Below are 27,590 nucleotides of genomic sequence, written 5' to 3'. Positions count from 1 at the left end.
ACAGTGTATGGGACATTAAAGGAGGCATTCTTCCATGTATATAGATATGAAGTTAATTGCATATTTTGTAGCTGTGGTATAGTACCATTGTAATATCTGGAGCAGCAGCTCACAGGGAGATTTTAGACAATTAATTCCTGAAGTAAAAACAAATAATTCTGTCTTGCTCATAAGTAGTCATAACCCACCAAACAGTACAAATGGTACAATCCTGTACCAAAGCTGAATGTGTGGAGAAAACTGGAAAGAAACGCATTGTTCTACATAAGAACACAGAAAGAGTTTGCTTGTAGAAAATATTTATCTCCATTTTTTTACTTTGTGTGTTTAATTTATAGCTACAGAGAGGGGTGATGGAAAAAAGGAGGGGAAGAAGATTATGGACACATGGAGGATGACAGAAGGACACAGAGTGACTGAATAAAATCTTTTATATCAAAGATAGTTAATACTGAATTTCATATTTGTAACTGGCAAACCCCTTTATCATACCAATCTTTCAGTAACATCTACTCCATCTACAAAGAGCTTGGGTGAGTATTTTGTTTTTCTTTGACTTGAAGGAATGGAGCTGAATTGCAAATTGGTATCAATTTCTACACATAGAAAACATAGCAAATAGAAGATACAGGGTTCAGGGCAGAGAGTAAAAATTCAGTGAGAAACCATGTGAGTAACAGCATGCAAAAAACGGCAGAGTTGCAGGAATAAATAAAGCAACATCACTAGACCGACCATGAATGTGATGTGGAGCTTCAAAGCAAAGTTATCTCAGTGTGTTGAAGACCTTGTGACCCAAGCTGTCTCAGGGATAATATAAGATGTGAATGCAAATAGATGCACCTTTCAAGGAGAAAATCAATATGCCACTTTCATCAATAGGTTTTGCTTGGTTAATTATTAAGTTTCCCCAAAGAGTGAATTATTTTTAGAAGTATGAATAATGATATGAAATAAAAGAGGGGAAAAAATCATTCAGGCTCACCTTAAATAGGCCATCGTTATTTAAGGTAGGATTAAGCCAGGTAGACCAGAGACATAAGATCAAGTTTTTTTTTTTTTTTTTTAAACACGCATGTTTCTATGTTCCTAGTACCATCTATTTTATTAACTGTACATGCAAAGTGGAGCTTGAACTCAGAACTCTGAGATCAAGAATCACATGCTCTTTGGGGAGCCCAAGTGGCTCAGTTGGTGAAGACTCAGACTCTTCACTTTGGTTCAGGTCATAATCCCAGGGTCGAGAGATCCATTCCCTTCTTTGGACTCCACTCCCAGATGGAGATTTTCTCTCTCCTTCTGCCTCTGCCCTTCCTCCTGCTCTCTCTCTCTCTCTCTCTCTCTCTATCAAATAAATAAACAAATCTTTAAAGAAAAAAAGAAAAAGAGAGAGAGAGAGAGAGTCAAATGCTCTACTGACTAAGCCAGCCAGGTGCCCCTAGGGTTAAGATTTAAAAGTATAAATGATGAATAAAGTCGTCTCTGTTAAATTTGACACTTCCTACCTTTACAATCCAGTATCTTTAGGTTTGCAAATGCACTCTAAAAAATTTCTGGATTTTGTCAGACAACACACAGCATTGGGAAATGCCTTATAAATGCTACAAGTTTGGGCAGGATGAGGTTTTGGGAAGGTTTGGTTTTTAGGGGTTTGGAATAATGAGTTCTTAAGAATTTTCTATTTAAAACACAAACATTCCTTCCTGCTTCCAGATCCAGTGTTATGGAAATGTGAATTATTGTCCAAAACAAAAGGGGCTCAATTAGGGGCTTAAATCAGTTACTGCTTCATATTCCTTTCCCTTAAAGTTTCCAATGGTATTGCTGGTATCTGTATATTTAAAACGTTTTTATCCCTACCTGGCCATTGTATACAAGACACCATAGTTCTTTTTTTTTCCTGACTGGCTTCAGTGGCTCTAAACTTCCCAACAAAATGAAGGCTATGCAGTTCTACAAGCAAAGACACTCAATAAATATTTGCTTAAAGATTGATAATTTGCATATAAACATTAAATTTTTAAAATAAATTTTATTTTGGGGTGCTCTGGATGGCTTAGTTGGGTTAAGCGCCCAACTCAATTTCAATTCAGGTCATGATCTCAGGGTCATGGGATTGAGCACCTCATCATCAGGCTCCATGCTGGACATCGAGCCTGCTTGAGATTCTCTCTCTCCCTCCATACCTGCTCCCCTCTGTCCCTTCCTCTCTGAAAAATAAATAAATAAATAAATTTAAGATTAGTTTTAGAATTATAGGATAATTGCAGATAGTATTGAAATCCCCATAAACTGGACACTGTTCTCTATTAACATTTTACATTAGTATGGTCCATCTGTCATAATTAATGAACAAGTACTGACATATTTTTTAAAGTCCACACTTTATACAAATTTCCTTACTTTTTTTCCTAATATCTTTTTTTATATTTCAAGATATCATTCGGGATACTGCATTAATTTTAGTTGTAATGTCACCTCAGACTCCCCTTGGCTAAGGCAGTTTCTCAGACTTTTCTTGTTGTTGATAACCATGATCTTTTTCTAAAGGACTTATCAGGTATTTCTTGGAATGCCTTTCAACTGGGATTTATCTGATGTACCCTCAGAATTAGGGTAAGTTATGTGTTTTTGGCAGAAAGACCCTGAAGGTGAAAGGCCATTTTCATCATATCCTACCAAGTTTATATCCATTCACATGACTTAGTGCTGTTGATTTTGATTCTGAGCACCAGGTTGAGGTAGTATTTGTGAGGTGTCTCCAGTAAAATTAGTCTTTCTCCACTTTCCATACTGTACTCTTCAGAAGAGGTTACTATGTGCAGTGCCCACTTAAGGGTGGAGAGTAACACACCACCTACTTGAGGAAGATAAGAGAATATTTACATACATTATTTGGAATTCTTTTTCATAGGGTATTTGTCTATTCTGGCCCCACTTATTTGTTTATTCAATAATTTATTTATACCAGTATGGACTTAATTGATACTTGTTTTATATTCTGAGTTATATAATCCAATATCACCTTTTATTGCTCAAGTTGTTGGAATTTTGGCCATTAGGGGTTCTTTGAGTTGGCTCCTGTGTCCTCTTGACCTACCCCAATGAACGTGTTTTGTTTTGGTTTGGTTTTGAGTACTTCCTTACTTTTTGTTACTAAAAGAAGCTCTAGGTTCATCTTGTGTAGTTGCTGCCCTAGTTCCAGAATCATCCATCTTTCTAGGGAAGCCTCGTTCCTTTTCTTGGAGAATGGTTTCAGAAATCAAGAGCTGGGCTGAAGTGTGCTTTTTGCTACTGGAGTGTCATTGCTTGTAGGCGATCTTGAGCTCACGGAATTAGCAGATATATGTGTGTATATTAACCCATATATAGACATAAACTTGTAAATATTTCTGTATGAAAACATATGTATATATACTAAGCTAAATACAAGTTCATACTAATATCTCCAATTGTAATTCACCACCACATAGATCATTGTACACTTCTCCCTTGCTTGTCTATAACCTTGTATGCCAACCGTGAGAAATCTGGCTCCCACCATCTGCCATCTCCTTATTTAATGAGTCAATTTCCTGTCTATAAGTATAATGGTATCAACATGGTTAACCCTGTACTTGCTTCAGCAGCACATATGGTAAAATTGGAATGATACAGAGATTAGCCTAGCCCTTGCACAAGGATGACACAAAAATTCATGAAGCATTCCATATTTTTCTACCAGGGGATGAGTATTAAAGAGGACCCCTGTTGGGATGAGTACTGGGTGTTATACACAACTAATGAATCATTGACCACTACAATAAGAATTTAGGATGTGCTCTATGTTGTCTAACTAAACATAATGAAAAATTAAAAACAAAAAGCAAAAAACACAACCAAAATGCTTAATCCTGAGCCACTGGTGGAAAATAATTTTATCAGCTCATGCTTATGTACAGCTCTTTTTGCTTTGAGTCTTATGGATCCCAGTAATTCCTAAGGTTAATTAGGTCAATGCCCTTCCTCTCATATTCGTCCGGGCAGTTGTTTCCTACATTCATAATAAAGTTAGATTGTTTTGTCTCATTCTACATCCTGAGGTCTACTGACCTTCTAATGGATTTTCAAAATTTGCAAGTTAAGGTTTTCTGTTAGTGATGTATAGTTGTGTGAGTTTTGGCAAATGCTTGATGTCATGTATCAATAATGACAGTGTGAAACAGAATAGCTTTGTTAACCTAAAAAAATTTTCTGTGCTTCACCTAATCAACTCTCTGCCTCATTCCTGAATTCCTGGCAATCCCTGGTCTTTTCACCATAATTACAGTTTTGTTTTTGTTTTCCAAAATGTTGTACAAGTAGAATAACATATCATGTAGCTACTTCAGGCTGGCTTCTTTCATTTAGCAGTACTCGTTTAAGAGTCATCCATATCTTCTCATGCCTCAATAGGTATTTACTTTTTTTTTTTTTTTTTTTTTTTTTTTTTATTTTTTATAAACATATATTTTTTATATACATATATTTTTATCCCCAGGTCTGTGAATCACCAGGTTTACACACTTCACAGCACTCACCAAATCACATACCCTCCCCAATGTCCATAATCCCACCCCCTTCTCCCCAACCCCCTCCCCCCGGCAACCCTCAGTTTGTTTTGTGAGATTAAGAGTCACTTATGGTTTGTCTCCCTCCCAATCCCATCTTGTTTCATTTACTTTTTATTACTGAAAAATATCCCATTGTTTGTATGTATCATAATTTGTTTTCCCATTAAGCTGTTGAAGGACATCTTGGTTGCTTGAACTTCCAGTGATTATAAATAAATTTACTATAAATATTCAGGTTTTTGTGTAGACATAACTTTTCAGATAAATTGAGTAAGTAACCAGGAGCATGAATTTTGGATCCTATAGTAAGGCTACGCTTAGCTTTCTAAGAAACTACTAATTTCTATTCCAAAGTGTTTGTACATTTTAAATTCCCACCAGCAAAGAATGAGAGTTCTAGTTGCTCCCCTACTTTAGTGGTATTGTCAGTTTAAAAATAATGTTATCCATTCTAATATGTGCATTGTTGTATCTTTTTTTTTTTTAAGAGTTGTTTGAAGTGATATAATTAAGTCAATATTAATATTCTTTTTTTTTTCTTTTTTTTTTTTTGACTTTAATTTTTTTTTATTTTTTATAAACATATATTTTTATCCCCAGGGGTACAGGTCTGTGAATCACCAGGTTTACACACTTCACAGCACTCACCAAATCACATACCCTCCCCAATGTCCATAATCCCACCCCCTTCTCCCAAACCCCCTCCCCCCGACAACATGGAGGCATTGTTGTATCTTATTATTGTTTTAGTTTATAAAGAACTTTTGACTGAGCCTATTCACAATCCTTGTTTTTGTTAGCCAGGATTTGATGTAATATTTTATTATCTTTCTTCACTATAGCCAGTTTAATAATTGTTAAACTTTTCTTCGCAGAGAGACCAAAATTTTACCCTATAGTAATGGTTAAAAAACAATTAAATTAATTAAAATACATAAAAAATATCACCAGCACATTTAAGCATATTATAATATTATAAGCAAAGGAAGCAGCTGCAGCAGGAACTGGGCACATTATAGATTTATTAAGAATGAAAATACAAACAAAACTATGCGGTATCAATATGCTAAATGTCGTACTATGGTTGGCTAGTACTGATAGAATGCCATCCAAATCATAAATTAAGTCAGAATTTTTAATGCCACTTTGTGTTCCTTTTCAGTTCATTTATGTCACTGATGCAGAGTCCAGTGGGGAGAAAAATAATGTGCATTATGATTGTCAGTTTGGGTGGTGATATTTGGAAAGAAAAGAAATGGGAAAAGGAACAACTGATGTAAGTGATATTTGGCATTGCTTTCAACACAGCTTTCAGAAAGGATGTCTTCAAGTATTGCCAAATCCTATCTGTACAATAGCCCTTAAATGGACAATTTTGCATGAAGCTCAGGTGATTTAACGGTTGTGAACCCTTCTATGAAGTCATTTTGCACATCTCTTTGCTTAGTTAATAGAATCATGCCAGATGGAAAGTTAGAAGTGGTCTAAACACCTTATCTTTCAGATAAGAAAATTGACAATCTGAAAAACCTTACTAATTTTTAAAAAATTACAAAAACAGTCTACCAAATACAGGGCAAGAAGCCCAGTCTCTGGATTCATTCTGTTTTGTTCCCCCAATGGAAGAGCAGAGGAGTTGGCCATATATGTAATTCATATGCAGACTTTAAGATAGGTAGAGGGGTTGACTCTGGAAAGGGCCCAGGAAATTGGATGCTCAGGGAGATACCAGACTCAAGTATACCTGACCCTCATTTGTTTGTTTAAGTAATGGGCTTTCCTGATTAAGTAAACAAGCAAAATTAGTTCTAAACCTTGGCTTCTCATTTCAGTTCTGACAGAAATACTGACTATTCTGTTATCTGTTATCTGTTGAGCACCTGCTAGCTAGTCACAGCTATCAACAATGATATATCCTTTTGTTTGTTATTCTATTCCTGCTTTACTTCTTCACTAACCTTCACTTTAATCTCTGAGAACATTTTCACAGATAAGTTACTCACACACAAGCCTTTGTCTCAGGTACTATTAGTGGGAGTAAGAAAAGATAATAAATAAATAAACTATATATATATATTTATACATATATGTATAATACATATATTATATAACATATAATATATGTATATATTTAAATGCACAATTTTCAGTCTTGATAGTTGCAGAAGTTTGAGCTTTTTTTAACCTCCTTTTTTGATAATTATTTTCATTTTTATAATAATATTCTTATAATTTTTTCTTTGATTCATTCACTTAAAGGAAATGAAAACTTAGCTCATTTGCATAGTCAACTCCAATTCCTCCTTCTCATCTTCTTAAAGTATCAAATTCACTATATTTTTTTTTTTTAAAGATTTTATTTATTTATTTGACAGGCAGAGATTACAAGTAGGCTGAGAGGCAGGCAGAGAGAGAGGAGGAAGCAGGCTCCCCGCTGAGCAGAGAGCACGATGCGGGGCTTGATTCCAGGACCCTGAGATCTTGACCTGAGCTGAAGGCAGAGGCTTTAACCCACTGAGCCACCCAGGCGCCCCCACTATATTTTTTTTAAAGATTTTATTTATTTATTTGACAGACAGAGACCACAATTAGGCAGAGAGGCAGGCAGAGAGAGGAAGGGAAGCAGGCTCCTTGCCCAACAAAGAGCCCAATGCGGGGCTCCATCCCAGGACTCTGGGATCATGACCTGAGCTGAAGGCAGAGGCTTTAACCCACTGAGCCACCCAGGCATCCCACTATTTTTAGTTAAGATAGAAATCTCCATTTTCAGCCTTATGATGATTTAATACTGTTCACTCCAAAGCTGTATTCTATTTAACTCCCTTTCTTGAAAAGTTTGCTTTACCCCCTTGAGTTAATTTATCTTTTTTTTTTCATTTGCATAATTTTGGATATGGAAAGATATGTATCTATCCATAATTCTTATTTCATGTTCTGTAACTTCAATTCATATATCTTTTCTAATATATCACTTTTTTTTTCCTGAAGATCAGTATAAGATTTTCTGGACTCCTGCTGCCATTTTTTTTTTTCTTTTCTAAAAAGATTTTATTTATTTATTTGACAGAGAGAAAGTAAGGACAAGCAAGGGGAGAAGCAGGCAGAAGTAGAGGGAGAAACAGTTTCCCTCCAGAGCAAGGAGCCCAATTCGGGTCTCAACCCCAGGACCCTGGGATGATGACCTGAGTCAAAGTCAGATGCTTAACTGACTAAGCCACCCAGACACACCTCCTGCTGCCATTTGGATGCTTACATATTGTAAAAACTCCTCTTTGCCTCTTTCTATTTCTGGAATACTCTTTCCCATGCTTCCTGTTTTTGGAAGCATGGCCTCCAAATAAAGAAGACATGGAAAGTAAAATTCATGAGTCCTCTCCATTCTGAAATAGGTGTTTAAAAATGATTTTATCATCATTTTCTATTTATTAATAGTTTGGCTGGATATAGAATACTGGGTTAAAAATATTTTCCCGTGGAGGCATAATTTATTTTAATACTTTAATGGAGCACAAATATAATACTATTTTTCAATCTATAGTCTATATTCCTATTTCTTCTAATATCCTTCAATACAAGATTTTTTCCTTTCTTCCTCGGTTTCTTATTTCTTTATTTCTTTCTCTTTTTTGGTGGGGTAAGTGGGATCCAAAGTCTTTAGTTTCTTTCATTCTAGAACACTTCTCATGTTCTTTTCCTAGCAAGATTATTTTTAAAAGTCAAATGGCAGTTGTTTTACAGACTGTCCCTTACTTTGTAGGTGATGATTTTCCCATAATTAAATTGAAATTAAATGGTTTTGGCAGATGGTATTGAATCTCTTAATGCATCACAAGAGGAAACATAACCTTAGTTTATCTTATTAGTGAACTATAAGGTAGAGTTTGATAAAAAGTACTTATACACTGAACTGGAGGTTCACAGTGTTCATTAAAGAACAGTTCACAGTGTTATTCATATGTGAAGGCATCGATGTTATGTATTTGGGTACAGAAAATTATATCACATTCAATTTAAAAATGTGGAATAGACCTTCCCTAAATATTCAAGGCTCAAATGGCAAAATGAAAAAAAAAATGGCAAAATGATATCAAATAAAGCAACTATAAATATATAAAGCAACTACAGGATTTACCTAAACTGATAAAAAGCACATTACATGCACTGATTAAAGGATCTGAAATTATAACATTGATGGATTGTACAACTTCTCTGGAGAGACCCTACATAATGTGAAGACTCAGAAAGGACTATGTAGAGCTTGGGTTTCCTTCTTTCTGTTCTCTCAAAATCCCATAGAAGGTTATGTGAGAACAGCCATTCTAAAACTACTAATATTAAGAACAGTCATTTCCTTCTTATTAATTCAAATCCTCTGTAATATACTTGATATTTCTGTGTTCTTCATCTGGGTAAAATACTAATACCCCTTTTTTTATTATGACATATTTTGAAGCTCAGACCAAATATATTCACTCTTAAATGAGAGTAAAAAGATCTTTCTCTGAAAAAGGCATAAGATATATGTGAAGGTGGAATTCAAAACTGACCCCTGTACACAGAGGGCAAGAAGAGACCAAAGAAGGAGGCAGGCCACTCTGGATTCGTAGGTAGAAGGTTTAAGCAAAGGAATTTACATACAAGTTCTGTCTTGAGGGACTGCAACAGAAATACAGCTCTGCCTCCAAGAACTCCATAAAAAGTTTGTATAGAGGCCTTAACTAAATTTAGTCACATATACAATCTATACAGTCTCAGGGGAGGGGTTGAGAAGTTTGAGGAAATCTTGCTTTGCTCCCGCTCTCCTCAACCAGAGGTCACGTCCTCTTAATGACATCCTCTAATACTTTGTGAGTTCAAAACCTGGCTTCACCATTTACTAGTCTCGCTGAATTCAGGCCAGTGAGTCAATCTCTCTCCCTCATGTTCCTCATCCAAAAAACGACAATGCTAGCGTCAATTAGAGAAGATTATTATAAGGATTGAATTAGTTCATAGGTACGAAATACTTCAAACATAGTAAGTACTCACTTAACTGTTTAATGCTATTACCAATCTTATGGTATGGATGCCCTTTTCTGTCTTTCTTGTTGAAAACTGTCAGGGATGATTTTTCTCAATTTCTTTTGTACGTTTCCTAGGACCATCTTAAATGCTAACTTCTCAGAACACACAGTAACTGTCACATGTCTACCCTTTGATATCTGAAAAGTTTATATACAATTCCATGTAAAGTGGCTATTTATTCGTTTTACTTTTATAGTATTCCTTATTCAGAAGATTTTCCTCCTCCCCCATCCCTTCAGTTTGAGTCGTGTTACAATACTCCATGTTACCATCATCCCTTTCTCTTACTCCTTGTTATCTTCTCTACGGCATGACATTGCTGCTCATTTTTTAGTCATTGAACCAAGACCTCATCAACATGAGGGCAATAGACAGGGATATTCTTCAAAGAGATCTGTTTTTTACAGTTTTATGCAAGACTGTGTATATAGAATCATATGTGTGTGGGTTTTTTTTGTTTTTTTTCCTCAGAAAGGGAATGTACCCATCAGAACCTTAAAGGTTATATGTACCCAGGTAAAGAACCACTAGTCTTTACGCGGAGTAAAATAAAAAATGCAATTATGCTTGGTTTATTTTCAGTATCTTCCTCATCGTTCTCTCTCACCTCATCACTATGTATATATGCCATTCTAATTAAACTGATTTAATTGAACTGATTATGAAATTAATTCAAAGGAAAAATAGTGGAGCCTCACCTCATTACTAATAAATTAAGAATAAAGAGATGAAAGATGGACATTTCAAAGAAAAGAGAGAAAAAAGAACACAATGCAAAAGGAATAATTATATTGTGATGGAGTGTTCAGCTAAACCTAAGCTGTGTCTATGACTTAAGGAAAGGTGATTGAACTTGTGCTTCAAAGAAACAAAAACCTGAGCATTTACAAACAGAGATGAACGGATACTGTCAAATAGTCAGAAAAGGATGGAATGCTTATAAGTAGAAGTTTTCAAGGAGAGACTGAAAGAAATGGATTACAGTAAAGCATCAGATATTGAATTTAAAAGAAATAAATAGCATTGTGTTAGATATTCATCTACTTGGAAAGTACAACAATATAAAAAAAAAAAAAAAAGTTAGTGACCAAAGAGTTTTGAGAAGAAAAAAAAAAAAAAAAAGAAGAAGAAGGAAGAAAAATGGATAGAAATGAAAAGAGGGAGAATAAATGAGGCAAGTAGCATTCCGGCACAAATGGATGTGCTGAGAACGTTGTCCCCAAGCACTAAATCATTCCACACTAACAATCTACATCGGAAATTCCAACTTTTTGTTTTTGCTACACCTAGGCTTTCTTGCATAGTAATGTCTTTCGAGATTTCATTGTTCTCTCATGAAAATCTGCCAAGCTCCCAATGACCTATTTAGACAGAAGGAACAAGATGAGTTTCAGCCAGTAACAGTTAATTGCTTTTTTAACAGGAAAGTAGACAACGAATATCCCTGACACTTTGCCAGGGATCAGATATATTTCTTGGGCCTTTTACACATTACCTTATGTCACCCTCAAAAGAGTTCTCTGAGTCATACATATCTATACATTTCAGCAGCTACATACTTTGCCTTGATATATAATTTTTATGTGACTTTTCTCATGAAACAACTCCAAACACTCCAAACTATTAAAGTATATGCCTACATTTTTTCTCTCCTCCAAGTATGGACATTTGTATGTGTTTATAGTTAATTAAAAATAACTTACGGGTAATAATCCAAAGAACTACTGTCACATGTTTTCTATTTTAGTACACAAATGACCAAAATAAATAAATAAATAAATTTAATAAGAGCAATTGTACTTTTTTCCAAACATTCAATTTTAAGTAAATTCTCTGGAACTTCATAATCCCAAGGAAAATCCTCTACACTTTTACATAAATAATTTCAGACAATTTGAATAGAAATTTTTGTTCTGATTTTATAGATAAATAATTTAATGTTAGGAGAAATTAAATGGCTTTTCCCACATGATTCCCTTAGGATTTCAATGTATAGGCAAAATTTATAATTATCTTTTCCTGAATATTCTGTGTTTTCTTAGTATTTTTTTTTCTATTTTGCATGGGGGAATATTTGGGATAGAGTAGACTATTCATACATAAACATCAATTGTTTCATTGAATGATGCCATCAGTATTTATCCCTCATTGTATTATTTTTCTGTTAACAGATATGAGAAATTCTATACTTGATCTTAGCCAAAAGTCCAAGAAGCAATCACAGATATAAGAAATTCCATAACATTATTTGGAAAAATATGTATAATAAAGTTTAATTGTAGAACTTGATTATATGATAGGGTTATAAAACAAGCTTTTGATCTTAGATCATATGTTTGAACTCAGATTACACAGTTGCAAGTTTTCAAAAATTGCCTATTTGTTTATTTATATTGCCCAAGCAATATCTTTTTTTTAATTTTTTATTTTTTATAAACATATAATATATTTTTATCCCCAGGGGTACAGGTCTGTGAATCGCCAGTTTTACACACTTCACAGCACTCACCAAAGCACATACCCTCCCCAATGTCCATAACTCCACCCCCCTTCTCCCAACCCCCCTCCCCCCAGCAACCCTCAGTTTGTTTTGTGAGATTAAGAGTCACTTATGGTTTGTCTCCCTCCCAATTCCATTTTGTTTCATTTATTCTTCTCCTACCCCCTTAAGCCCCCATGTTGCATCACCACTTCCTCATATCAGGGAGATCATATGATAGTTGTCTTTATCCGCCAAGCAATATCTTTTATATATTTATATCTTTGTCCTAAAATGAAGAAAACAAATATTTATAAACTGGAATCCAATTGATGAGATTACATCATCCGCTCAGCTCTGAAACTTACTTATCTTTTTTCCAGGTAATACTTTATCCTAACTGTGTAAAAAGTACATATGTATTGTGATTTTTAATGCTGTTACCATATTCTGTTGATCAAAATAACTATAACTGGTTTAACCAATTTCTTATCTTCATTCACTTAGATTGTTAAATTATTTGCTGCTATAAAAAATCCTGCAGTACACATGTATTATAAATATTCCAGTCCCAAATTCATAACATAAATGTAATTATGAGGCCATATCAGACAAATCCAATCTAAAAAATATTCTGTAAAATGACTGAACTTCATTATTCAAAAATGTCAATATAAGCCAGGGTAAAAACAGGTTTGGGATCCTTCTGTAGTTTAGGAGATTAAAGAGACATGATGATTATTTGTGAAACATAATCTTAGACTATATTCTGGAGTGAGAAGTTATAGTTAGAAATGTATTATGGGGCTGTGCATTAACTATCCATTGTGACATAATAATTTAGCAGCTCAAAATTCCCAGCTTAAAAGAGCAAACTTTTATTCTCTTACCATTTCTCTGGGTCAGGAATTTGAAAGAAATCTGACTAGATAGTTCTTTCTCAAGGTCTCTTATGTCTTTGTAATTATTACTTCAGTGCCATTGTTTTTATATCTTCTAAGAAGACAGGTAGAATATATTTATGAATTCCAACCAATATATAAACATCTACCTATAATTATTTCTGAATCTACTCATTAGTATATATATTAAGCTACACTTAAGTTCATACATATGTCTAACTCGAAATCAGTTATAATGGTATTAGGTCAGTTGACTCCCTCCAATGCAATTATATTATTCATTTGTAATGTTATTGCATTACATAATGTTGAGTCTTAGCTTCCCCAAAAATGCTGGTTGTATTTTTTTTTTTTTTTAATTTTCACACATTTAAGTTCACTCTGTGTATGTATTTTTCCATGGGTTTTAACCACCTCAGTCTCATACAGAACAGATCTACCACACTACGTTCCTTGGTAGATCTCATTTTAGTCAACTACTCTGCCATCTACCAATGCCTTGAGAGCTCTGATCCTGTTTTCTACCACTATAGTTTGGCCTTTTACAGAATTTCACATAAATAGCATCATATAATATGTCTCCTTTAGTCTTTTATTTTTCACTTGGTAAAATCCACTTACAATTAACACATGGTATTTAATGAATCAATAGGTTGTTCCTTTATATCATCAAATAATATTTGGACTGTATGGTATAGATCGACCACAGTTTGTTTAGCCACTCTTCCCAGTAGAACAGTATTTTGGTTGTGTAAGGGCCTGGTTGGCCAGAGGGAGTCATTTTGTGTTTATGTAGTGAATTTACATTGACCCTATGCAGTAAACTTAGATTGACCTCGCCCCTCCCAGAGGAACTTACTTGTAAAGCCTAGATACAAGGGCGGGTCAGGACAGGTGAAGACATCCAACCAGTAGGGCATGCGTATATCTACTAGGGTAAATTGAAATTCAATTGGCCACCCGTGTGTTACCTAGCAGTTTTTTTCTGGGTGTGGCAGACTTAGCATGACCGTGCAGTGTTCTCTGGGTATTGCAATCTCATTGACCACCTGTGCATAGCCTGGCTAAACTACCTCTATAAAAGTTAATCTGTGAGGCTGGGAGGGGTTACCTCTTTGCAAGAGATGGCCCTGATCAGTCAGTATGATTCTCAATGCTTGGCATGAAATAAAGCTTTGCTTGACCTTCGCTTTGTACCAGTCTCGCTCCTTTGATTATGGACCCTAACATTGGAGGGGGCACCCAGATTCAAATGATGAGAACTGAGCCAGCATCAGAATTTTTGGGAAAAGCCTCTGGAGGTAAGATCACGGGATCCTATCTGTCTGTCTAGTTGGAGTTCCAGGGTATGGCCCACCGGGGAGAAGCTGGACGCAGCCACGCTCCCCAGGGCAGGAGTGGATGTGGGGATGCTCCATCCCTCTGTTGGTAGATCTATGGGGATTTGAGTCCCCCTGGGCAGTCGGGGGGTTCGAGTCTCCCTAGGCGGTTGCCTGGGGGTTCGAGTCCCCCTGGGTGGTCAGGGGCCTGCCAGGGGGTTCAAGTCCCTCTAGATGATCAGGGGGTTCAAGTACAACTGGGTGATTGAGGGGCTTCGAGTCTCCCCAGATGGTTGGGGGGTTTTAGTCCCCCTAGACGGTCGTGGGGTTTGAGTCCACTAGGTGGTTGGGGGATAAAGAAAGCCCCCACCAGTGGCAGGTTCTGGGTAAGAATCGTTGGGCCTGCAGTTGTCTTTCCCTGGTCCTTTTGTTGTCTGTTATGTTGTTTGTTATGATTGAAGGAATGGGGCAAGTGGAGAGTAAGGGGACTCTGACTTTCATCTCTCTGTTCTTTGTAATTAGATGTGAGGCTTCTCGCTCACTCATTTCGTGTGTTAAGGGCCATGACTGGAGCTAACCTGGGTTAGTCTAATGCCGGGTTAAGGTACCCAGTGCTGATGCTCATTGGAGCCAGGCATGGAATATGAGTGTCTAGTGGGCCACTTTTGGTAAGCAGACCTGGCACTGTGGGATGAACCAACCTTGAGACAGAGACTTTAAGGAATATTCCCAAGCAGCTTTGGAAACTCCCTTTGTTTTGGGGAATTTCTTGCCTTCTCTGGCCCAACATGGACTGCCTAGCCCCTCCCCCTTGCTGGCGGGAGAGCATGGCATCTGAAGTGGAGATGGTTATTTGTCTGTCTCAAGGTTTTAATGGGTAATTGTTAAAGTGGCTTCCGAAGTCTTTGGTAATCTGAAACTATGAAGGGTTGCTTGAATGACAAATGGAATTAAGTTTGTTGGACATGTAGGTCTTAACTAAATGGAATAAAATGCTAGAGTGTTGGCTGCTGGAACTGGGTTTGTGCTGGTATACACAGTTCTTCTGGGGCCCAGGAGGGAGAGTAGGGTATAGAGGTTAGGCACCTTTGGGTGGATATCTTCAACCCATTTATTAACTTCCCGCAAGTCCTGGACGGGTTGGTACTCCCCAGTTTCGGCCTTTTTGACTGGCAGCAAAGGTGTGTCCCATGGAGATTTGGAAGGAACTAGGATCCCATTTCCTTGGAGGTGGTTAATGGGTTTTCTGATTCTGATCCCTTCCTTTGCTTCCCAGGGAAGGGGGTACTGCTGAACGCGAACAGCCGTAGCTGTCGCCTTTAACTATACCACCACTGGAGGTTGTTCCTTGGCCAAGCCAGGGGGCTTCCCTTCTGCCCAGACTTCGGGAAACTCATCCTATAGGATTTGGAGAAGGCTCCCCAACTTTGTCTCCTCTGGTTTTGAGACTGGTTCATAAAGGAGGTATTCATCTACTGCTGCCATAAGCACTTGTACAGTGGGTTGTCTCAAGGTAACAGTCATGCCTCCTTCCAAGAACTGAATCTCCTCTTGACCACCTATGCTATCGAGGGCCTTCTCTGGACTCCACCCGACTGATGGATGATGAACACCCGAGTGACAGGGTATCAGGCCCTCCTCCTCAATGAACCAAGAGTGACCTTCCAGTCCCTGGTGGTGCTAAATCCAGCCAGACTGCTGCGAGAGGAGCTGGCTGACCGTCCACACGACTGTGGGGAGGTCATGATCCAAGTCACAGGAATAAGGCCGGATCTCAGAGACATTCCCCTCCCAGATGCCAAGATGACTCTGTTCACAGATGGGAGTAGCTACATGGTCAATGGAAAGAGGTATGCGGGGGCTGCGGTGGTTTCTCCTGAGCAGGAACTCTGGACAGCAGCCCTGTCACATGGAACTTTGGCACAAAAAGCGGAACTGATTGCACTCGCTAAGGCACTGCAGATGGCCAAAGGTAAAACCACCAACATCTATATGGACAGCAGGTATGCCTTTGCTATTCTCCATATACATGGGGCTATTTATAAAGAAAGGGGCCTAATAACAGCAGAAGGAAAAGGAATTAAAACAGAGGAGAAATATTGGCTCTCCTCCAGGCTATTTGGGACCAAAAAGAGGTGGCTGTAATGCATTGCTCAGGACACCAAAAGGGGACTGATCTGATTTCAAAAGGAAACCAATCAGCAGATCGAGCCGCAAAGCAAGCAGCCCAAGAAACAGTGCAAGAGCTGGTTACACTCCCCGTTCTAGCCCTACCAGAAAAACAGGAATATTCAGAGGAAGATTTAAAGTATTTTCAGAAATGGGCTAAATTAGACTATGAAAGGGACTGGGCTAAGACTAAAAGAGGAAAGTTAATTCTTCCTTGAAGACTAGGTAAGAAGTTAGTAGACCAGATACATCAGGGTACTTATTTGGGGATACGCAAACTCAGGGACCTTATAGGCAAGCAATTCCAGGTTTCTAAATTAGGGCATATGGTTCAGGGTATAGTTGATAGATGTGCTGAATGCCAGGAAGTTAATGTGGGAGGAACTAGAATGGGAAGAGGGAAAAGTGAAAGAGTTAAGGAACCAGGAATTTATTGGGAAATAGATTTTACAGAAATGAAACTCAGAAAATATGGGCACAAGTATATGTTAGTTTTTGTAGATACCTTTTCAGGCTGGGTAGAGGTTTTTTCTGCCAAATATGAGACAGCAGGAGTGGTAACCAAAAAGCTACTAGAAGAAATAATTCCTAGGTTTGGGCTGCCTCTCGCGATCGGGTCAGACAATGGCCCTGCATTTGTGAGCTCAGTCTCACAGGCATTGATTGACTAAGGCCTAAGGCCGTGGGCACAAATTGGAAACTACATTGTGCCTACTGGCCCCAGAGTTCCGGGCAAGTAGAGAGAATGAACCGGACTCTTAAAGAGACCTTGACAAAACTAATTCTGGAGACTGGCGGTGGATGGGTGGATCTCTTTCCTTTCACCCTTCTCAGGGCACGATGTACACCCTATTTAAACAAGGTGACCCCATTTGAAATAATGTCTCAATTATTCATCAGATGTTTCAATTATTCATTATAAGTGTCTAATGGTAGCTATCAAGTGGGGAACTTGGAGCCTCATTGGAAGGGACATTTACTGTTATCCTGACCACCCCCAGAGTAGTAAAAGTAGAAGGCATCAGGGTCTGGATTCACACAGGTCACGTCAAATGAGCAGAGGACGAAGCCGCCCCCCTGAGGTGGAAGCCTCAGTAAATGGTCCCCGCTGACCGGGGACTAAAGCTAAGACTCAAAAAGACTATGAGTTCATTGTTGCTCCTATTGTTACCTGTTTATGTAAAGTATAGATAGGAAATTAGATGAAGGAAATTAGGAAAAAATGGAAAAGGTTCTATGAAGTGGTAAATGGCTAACTTATCAACCAACTATGCACTAGTTTCATTTGTACAAAAGAAAACTAGAGCAATAAAAATGTTACATGCTCAATATAACCCCTTACAACCAGAGAACATAGAACTGGCTGAAAAGTCAAGGATTTGACTAATCTCCAAAGAAAAGGGGGGAATATAAGGGCCTGGTTGGCCAGAGGGAATAATTTTGTGTTTATGTAGTGAACTTAGATTGACCCTATGCAGTAAACTTAGATTGACCTCGCCCCTCCCAGAGGAACTTACTTGTAAAGCCTAGATACAAGGGTGGGTCAGGACAGGTGAAGACATCCCACCAGTGGGACATGCATATATCTATTAGGGTAAATTGAAATTCAATTGGCCACCCGTGTGTTACCTAGCAGTTTTTTTCTGTGTGTGGCAGACTTAGCTTGACTGTGCAGTGTTCTCTGTATATTGCAATCTCATTGGCCACCTGTGTATAGTCCGGCTAAACTACCTCTATAAAATTTAGTCTGTGAAGCTGGGAGGGATCGCCTCTTTGCAAGAGGTATGATTCTCGATGCTTGGCCAGTCAGTATAATTCTCGATGCTTGGCGCAAAATAAAGCTTTGCTTGACCTTCGCTTTGTATCAGTCTCGCTCCTTTGATTATGGACACTAGCAGGTTGCATCCAGCTTTTTGCAATTATGAATAGGATGCTATAAACATTCATATATGTTTTTTTGTGTGAACATAAGTGTTCAATTCACTTGAATAATTTCCTAAGAATGATATTGTTGGGACATATGTTAAGTCTAAGTTTAATTTATAACAAACTGCCAAACTGTCTTTCATGGTGGCTGCACCATCGATATTCCTACCTGTAATGAATTCCTGTTGTTCCACATCATTGCCAGCATTTGTTACTGTCAATTTTTAAAATTTTTGACATTTGAATAGTCATCCAGTGGAATGTCATTGCCATTTTAATTTGCTTTTCCCTAATGACAAATGATGTTAAGCCTCATTTCATGAGTTTATTTAATATCCATATGTCTCCTTTGGTAAAGTGTCTATTCAGATCTTTATTTTTAAAATTTTTGTCTGTTTTCCAATTATCATATGCTCTCCCTGATATGAGGAATTTGAGGGGGTAGGGAATGAAAAAATGAAACAAGATGGGGTCAGGAGGGAGACAAACCATAAGAGACTCTTAATCTCACAAAACAAACTGAGGGTTGCTCAGGATGGGGGGTTAGGGAGAGGGTGGTTGGGTTATGGACATTGGGGAGGATACCTGCTGGTGAGTGCTGTGAAGTGTGTAAGCCTGATGATTCACAAACCTGTACTCCTGGGGCTAATAATATATTATATGTTAATAATACATACATATATATATATATATGTATATATATATATATATAATTTTTGTCTGTTTACTTCACATCTTCACAAGATGATTATATATTATGCACATAAGTCTTTTATCAAATATGTGATTTGCAAATATTTTCTCTCTTGCTTTTCAAAAGGCAGAATGTTTTAATTTTGATAAAGTTCAATTTATCAGCTTTTTCTTTAATAGTTTATGCTTTAGGTTTGTATCTAAAAACTCACCATCAAACCCAATGTCATGCATGCATTCTGCTATATTTTCCTCTTAATGTTTTATAAGTTTATGTTTTAACTCCATGACTTTAAGTTAATGATTTCAGTCTATGATCCATTCTGAATTAATTTTGTGTAGCATGTGAGTTATGTTTCTCAGGTCTATTTTTTAAACATATGGCTGTCCAATGATCCAACACAATTTCTGGAAAAAACAACAACAACAATCCTTTCTCAGATGATTTGCTAAAGTTATGTTTTTAGTAAATTATAAAAAATCTTTGGAAGCAGAAAAAAATCTAATATTTGATGAGATATGTATTACTTTTCCAAGGCTTCTAAAGCAATTTACTACAAATTGGGTGTTCTAACAACAGAAATTTATTATCTCATAGCTCTGTAGGCCAGAAGTAAAAAAATCAAGGTATTAAGTAGGGTTGGTTCATTCTACAGCCTGTGAGGGAGAATCTGGACACTAGGCTTTGGAGTTAGGGTTCAATTTAATACAGGATGATCTCATTTTGAAATTAGTAACAATTATATCTGTAATGACCCTTTTTCAAGTAATGTCATATAAACAAGCTCCTGGTGGTATAAACCTTTTTTTTTTTTTTTCTTTTTTGGTGGGAGAAGGGGGAGATGCTGCCCAACCCACTATAATTCATATCAGGAATATTAATTATGGAATCAAGATTAAGTCTTACATAATTAAAGTATTCAGAGAAGAGACTGATTTATTTCATTAGACTGGAAGTGATTTTTTAGTGCTATTGAAAATTTGTGATTCTGCTTTGAAATTTTTATTTTGGAATACTATTACTTGCTTACCTATTTTTCAGCCCAAACAAATGCATGTCTTTCTGATTATTCAAACACACAAGTACCCAGTATCTTGAATATAAAATGAAAATATTTTGTATTTTGTGACCATAAGTTAAAATGAGTTAGTAAAGATATTTATTTAATGAGAAAATGATAAACATTTTGGGAAGATGGTCACAGCAGTGGATATCCCAAATTTGTGGACAAAAACAAAATGCTAACATAAAATTAAAAATTCCCTACAGTACAACCAAATAAAATAAATGACAGACAATTTCATGAACTCCAAAATCTGAGCAAGTGGACAAAGCCACCTTATTCTACCAGACCATCAAGAAGCAAACCTGTGTGTGGCAAAGACAACAGGGCTTCTGATAGTTTTAATAAGAGAAACCACATTCCCAAAAGGAACTCACTGGAAATATAGAAAGGTTTATATGATAATAGTGGCTAAAATTAAGAGTAATATAAAATTAAGAGAACAAAAATCACCTATAGAACAAATGGCATCAGGACAAGAGGAACCCCATGAACTGAAATTAGCACTTGAAGCTTCTTTCATATTGTTTCAATCTCTGCATTCTCTTTAGCTATAATCATCACATCTCAAGTGATGTGTAAGGACATCAGAGGCAAACATATCCTCAAGATTCCTTACTCAAAGAATTTTGCATTGCTGCTGGTTTACCAAGAATAATGAATTTTGTTTCAGGCATAATATAGAGTAAGAATCTAGTCTTGGTTTTTCTTGAAACATATTCAAGACAAAAAAAAGGTTGAACAAGTAGGAAAACTCTGTATATGATCACTGGCAAATGTTTATTTAGTCATATGGCTCAAACTCTTCCTCTTATCCATTCCTGGATATCTTAGAATGCATAAATGACATTTTGTGTTCTCGTCCCACCTGTCTTTCCAAAATTAGCTTCTGCTATCCTCCTACAAGCATCTTAGCTTCCAATCTTTTAAACTATCTAACATTCTCTGATTTCACTGTGCTCTTTTGGTAGACACATAATTAATCTGTAAAATCCTTAAATGGTACTGAGCATGGCCATAAGGCAAAGAGAAGAGTCCATAGAGAAGGCATATTGAATATGAAGCAGGAAGAAGAATAATTAATAGGAAATAATCATAGAAGTGATAGGAGATTTTGACATTAATAATATGCTGGAGGTTTTAGTTTCATGAACATTCTAGATGGTGGTCTTCTTGAAGGCTGAGGTTTGTCTCACTCATCTCATATCCCAAGGGCTTGGCATAGTGTCTGGCTTATCACATGCATTCCAGGATGTTAAGAATGAGAATGTACTTGAACTTAGATAAATTTGGAAGGGAAAAAGGAAGACACTTAAGGATTTCATGCCCTATTTAGCTTCTGACACTCTAAAAAGAAGGCAAAAATGAATGGAGTGGTAGGGTGGATGGAAACAGAGAACTGTCGAGGAATGAACTACAAAATATTGAAAAGAAATGTGAAATAAAACTGACAGTGCAGGTGAAGCTAATTAATGTGAATGTTTAGGAATAAAGCAAAAAAAATCATAATGTTCAGTTAAAAGCAATATTATGCCCTGGTCATTTTTATAGTTATTTATTACATGGCTTTGTGTTTAACAGAAGGTGATTTTGATCACTTAAATCAAGAGAATTTTGTTTTTCCAAAATAACCTCTATGAATAAGACTTCCTTATTCTAAGAATCAAATAAATTTCTAGAAAGACTGAAAGAAAAGAAAGGGGGAGGGGAGGGGGTGGCTCAGTTGATCAAGCATCTGACTTCAGCTCAGGTTGTGATCTCAGCTCAAGCCTGTGATCAGGGTCCTGGGATACAGCCCTTCATGGGAGTCTGCTTGTCCCTCTCTCTTCCTCTCCACACTGCCCCACTGCTCATTCACTCTCTCTCTCTCTCTTTCAAAAAAGTAAATAAGTAAATCTTGAAAGAAAGGAAGAAAGAAAGAAAGAAAGAAAGAAAGAAAGAAGGAAACGGAAAGAAAAAAGAAAAGAAAGGAAAAGAAGAATAAAGAAAAGAAAAGAAAAAGAAACGAAAAGAAAAGAAAAGGAAAGGAGAAATAATCTCCTGAGACCTTCTATGGTAGACAATTTCAGCAGCAAAAATAAATTTCCAGGCAGGTTCTGTTGCTAATGTGAGCTACTTCATAATATTTCTGGACAGTCATGGAGAAAGAAATATTAGAAGAAATAAAGTAATGATATAAAGACATGCCTATACAGGAGACCTTAAAGGCAAGGCCATAAAGAACAACTAGCAAAAGTGTTCCACTGAAATGAAGCAAGAAATAGAGCATAACTTTCTACCTTAAGGGTAGAGTGTGCATAATGACCTCCTTCCAACGAGTAAGTGTGAAGAAGGCGGGGGGTGGGGTGGGGGAGTCATTTTACATTAAAAAAACTTAGAAAACACTACCTCAACCGGGGTGGTCAAGGTCAACATCAATAGTAATAAGTAATAGTAGTAGTATGTAGCCTTGATGTGATATGGTGATAATGGCACTTTACCTCTGCAGTCTTCTTCCCCATGATCCCTGTGTAATCATGAGAAGAACATGAAATAAAAATTAAGGGACAGTCTACAAAATACTCTTCAAAACTGTCAAGGTCATCAAATGCAAAGGAAGTCACAGTTAAGAGGAGCCTAAGGAGGGGCGCCTGGGTGGCGCGCCTGGGTGGCTCAGTTGGTTGAGCAACTGCCTTCAGCTCAGGTCAGGATCCCGGACTTCCAGGATCGAGTCCCACATCCTCTGACCTTCCCTCTGACCTTCTCCTCTCTCATGCTCTCTCTCACTCATTCTCCCTCAAATAAATAAATAAAATTTAAAAAAAAAGATTTAAAGAGGAGCCTAAGGAGACTTCCTGAATCAAAGCAACATGGTGTCCTGGATGAGATCTGAGAACCGAAAAGAAACATTAGGGGCACCTGAGTGGCTCAGTGATTTAAGCCGCTGGCTTCGGCTCAGGTCATGATCCCAGGGTTCAAGGGATCCAGCCTGACATCTGGCTCCCTACTCAGCAGGGATCCTGCTTTTCCCTCTCCCTCTGGCACTCCCCCTCCATGAGCTTTCTCTCTCTCTCTCTCTGTCAAGTAAATAAATAAAATCTTTTAAATAATAAAATTATATTTAAAAAATTAAAATGTTTATTCTAAAAAGACAAATGTGAATTACGTGTGCTTCCTTATTTTATTTCCAATTTTTCAGTTCTCAATTTAAATAAATTCTGGAGGTTTTCTAAGATCAGTTTTGGAAAAGTTCTACTTTTTGAGGCAGTTTTAGGTTCACAGTAAGACTGATCAGAAAGTACAGAGATTTCCTATATATTCCACATTTTATTTTATTTTATTTTTTGTGAGATATTTTTTCTTTTTAGTTGTTTTTATTTAAACTCCAGTTAGTTAGCATAGAGGGTAATAAAAGTTTCATATGTAAGATTTAATGATTTATCACTTACATACAACACCCAGTGCTCATCACAAGTTCTCTCCTTACCCCCCATCACCCATTTAACCCATCACCTCTGACGACCCTTCCTTTGTTCTCCATAGTTAAGAGTCAGGGTTTGCCAGAGATTTCCCATATATTCCCTTCCCCCACCCATGCATAGTCTCTCCTATTACCTATAACTTTACCAGACTGGTACATTTGTTGCATTTGATGAACCTACATTGATACATGATTATCATCCAAAGTCTAGAGTTTACATTAGAGTTCACTGGTATTGTACATTCTATGAGTTTGAACAAATTTATGATGACATATGGCCACCATTATGGTATCATACATAATAGTTTTTCTACATTGTATTTCTGTTTTTTTTTAAATAACATTATGTTGATGATAACATTCATTTTTCTCAAAATTATGCATGTATATAGTTATAAAATAAATGAAATGCAAGACTTAACACAACTCTTTTCTTATAGAGCTTGTTTTCACACATGAACAAACATATCAAGGAATTTGTCAACCCCCACCGACTTGAAGAATTCCGTCATAGTGTCTCTGTTCTTCTCTGATCTGGACATATTGTGCTTTAGGCTGCCATGTCTTTCACTCTGTAATTCTTTTCAGTATTATTCTGGGATGGCCTTTTGATTTCTGTCCTCCGTAGGATTATATTATTGTTTTCTCAATTCTGTGCCCTCCTCTTTGCTGGCTTACTCCATTCTTTTTTCCTAGGATTTCTTTTCTTTTCCAATTTATTTCTGAAGAAGAATACCTGAGAGGTAAATTTGGAGATATTGCTTCTCTGAAAATGACTGTTTTATCCTCATACTTGTTTGAAAACTTGACCGATTGAAGAACAAATTGTTATAGATCACTTTTTCCTCAGGAAACATTATGACATTATTTAAATTTTTTTCAGCTTCTATTGTTGTTTTTGAAAAGTCTAGTTCCTTTTCTGTTTCTGATCCCATTATATTATCTATTGTTTTTCCCTTTGGAAAGTTTTTAGCAGCTTTTCTTTACCTCTTCCCATGGCATGCCTTGATGTTTTTATTGTTTTTGTTTTATTTTACTTTATTGATTTGGGCTGTTTCATGCTTTCAAAATGGAGTTTTTCTATATTATTATTAATTATCATCATCATCATCATTATTGTTTTACAATTTCTTTTTTCTTTTTTCTTTGTTTTCTCTTTCTTGAATTCCTAATGTAAAACTTCCTTCTAATTTTTGGTTTATTCTTGAAAAATCCTGACAAGTTACTGGTGGAAAGAGAGAGTGAGGGTCAGGGAAAAACCAATAGAAGAATTTGCTAAATGCTTGTTAAAAGAACAATTAGTCCCCTCAGTTTCCCATCTCTCTCTGATGCATGCTCTTAACTATTCCTTTCTCACAATATTAGGATGTGGAGAAATGGAACCAGAGCATACTTAGGTTTTTTACCTAAAAGGTCTATTGAAGAGAGGGGAGAGTAAGAGAAATTTTACATTCTTAAGAATGGAACTTCAGGTTCTTGTTCCTCATTAGCTCCTATAATGCTAGACAGGATTCTACAATCCAGCTTCCTTTCCTTTTCAACATCTTCTTCTGTGGCTTCCGTTATACATTTTCTTTTTGGTACTTTGCCTCATGCAGTTTTTATGCCATTTTTTAAAAATTCTTTTAATTTTAATGTGATTTCAAGAGACATGTTCATAAAAGTTAAATTTACAAGATAGTTATATATTTTAAGCCAGCAAAAGTCAAACACAAGGGTTTACATCATCGATATAACATTTATTTATCTTACATCATAGACACATTTTTTTTAAAGATTTTATTTATTTATTTAACAGACAGAGATCACAAGTAGGCAGAGAAACAGGCAGAGACAGAAAGAGGGGGAAGCAGGCTCCCCACTGAGCAGAAAGCCCAATGTGGGACTCAATCCCAGGACGCTGATATCATGACCTGAGCCAAAGGCAGAGGCTTTAGCCCACTGAGCCACCCACGTGCCTCCATAGACACATTTAAAGTGGAAAAACTGAGGAATAGAGCTTTAAAGAAAATCACAGGGAATATATGGGAAAAGAGCAGGAGGTCCTAAATCAAGTACCTTTGTCCGAATTTTACTGCAATCTCTTTTGGAATATTTTTCCTTCTTACTATTTTGTGTTTTGTTTTGGTTTTTGGTTTTTTCCCCCCTCCACTTTCTTCAGTTCTCCTTTATCTTATTTCTCTAATTTTCACAAACTGATATTTCTGGGCCTACAAGAGGATGGTTGAGGAGTATATTGAACTCCCTCTGTGATAAACACTAAACATCTTCTAGGAGCATAGATTTTAGTGCAGTAGAGTAGGAAAGGAAGAACACCACTTAAATAAAATAAATATATATAATAAAATGAAAAACTTACTTTTGTTTTCTAAAGAAATACAAAACCTTCAAAGGATGTTTGTGATTGTCCTTGTTCTAAGAATCTCCAGACACATGAACTCTTATTTCTCTGCCCTCAGGCACTTGAAGAGAGAGTTTTGAGAAACTCTGCTAGAGGAACTAAAATGGTTGTTAGAACTGGGCTTTCCCAGAGTCACAAAATCTTTCACTGCAAATAATAATCTCAGAGGAAATTCACCTTTCAGAACATTCATTGTTTACATGAGAAAAGCAGAATTCAGCAACTGGTTTGAATACAATGTTTCTCTGAAACACATTACAAAGAATCTCTAGGGCAGTCTCTAAGGCAGACAGTTATTCCTCAGAGTTTTAATCAGTCAATCAATTAAATCAGTCTGAGTCTCATGAATAAGAACCACTGTGCTTTGTGAAAATTCTCTAAAATATCTGTATTAAATTTTTTGGAGTCCTCGAACAAAATTAGTGGTTTACATATTAAAAACTGCAAGGCATTTGTATGCTAACTTTTCATTTCAATCAGATGTTATTCTCTATTTTCTATAAAAGGTCATAAAATAACAAGTCTAATACATTAGTTTAGGCTGTGTTATTAGCATGTGAGTCGTCATGTGTAATAAACAACAATACAATAAAAAATAAGGTAAATCAAACTGCCTTATTTTGCAATTTGAATCTCTGCCTCTTGTTTTCTTTGTACTCACTGCCTCTTATTTTTTGTTTAAATTTAAGCACATGCAACACAAAGAAATAATAGGATTAGAATATAAATAGGAAGCTTTGATGTGAACAACTAAAAAGTTGGAGTTGGATGGGTGTAGGAGAAAAAAGTTTAAATAAAAATGGGTGCTTTGGTAAAATCAGATAGAGCCCTTACACTATCATTATGGGTAGACTGAGAATGTAGACTAGAGCAGGGTTGATGAAGTTCTTGAACCTAGGTGGGGTTCGGTGGGGTGAGGCTCGGTTTAGTAAGATGACGTTTTAAAGTGTGATTAGCTTTCTCTACCTTTCCAGAGGACTGTGGATGACAGGCTGAATGTAAGAAATATTTAATTTTTAAGGCTTGGGCTATTTGTTGAGTTATCTGAGCAGTAAAGGAAGGACCATTATCACTTTGAAGAGATTGAGGAAGGCCAAATCTAGGGATAATTTCTCGCAACAAAACCTTAGTTACTTCTACGGCCTTTTCAGTTTTACAGGGAAAGGCCTTGACCCATCCGGTGAAGGTATCAACAAATACTAATAGATATTTATAGCCTTTGCAAGGTGGCATTTGTGTGAAATCAAGTTGCCAGTCCTCTCCTGGATAGGATCCGCGCCTCTGGACTGGTTTTAAGAGAGGTGGGGGGCGAGCTGCACCCTCCGGATTTACTTGGGCACAGATACTACAGGATTGACACGCCTGTTTTATTGTGGTTGTTAAATTTACTCCATCAAATATATTTTTGATTAAATGTTTTAAAGCATCTTTGCTCCAATGAGTAGCCTGGTGTAAACCCTGTATTATTTTCCATTGACTAATTTTAGGCATAAAGAACTTTCCTTCTTCGTTAACAAGCCA

At 36.7% G+C, this 27,590-nt stretch overlaps 1 non-coding gene across 1 annotated transcript; it reads left to right on the top strand.

Moving 5' to 3' along the window:
- Positions 1–3,613: 3,613 nt before the first annotated feature.
- LOC131810625 (U6 spliceosomal RNA) lies at positions 3,614–3,717 on the top strand. Its single transcript, XR_009345628.1, has one exon. It is a non-coding gene; the product is annotated as a U6 spliceosomal RNA (small nuclear RNA).
- Positions 3,718–27,590: the final 23,873 nt, after the last annotated feature.

This window comes from Mustela lutreola, chromosome 10 (genome assembly GCF_030435805.1).
Source record: "Mustela lutreola isolate mMusLut2 chromosome 10, mMusLut2.pri, whole genome shotgun sequence".
In the NCBI taxonomy this organism is placed as follows: Eukaryota; Metazoa; Chordata; class Mammalia; order Carnivora; family Mustelidae; genus Mustela; species Mustela lutreola.
This window is presented reverse-complemented; position numbering and strand designations above follow the sequence as displayed.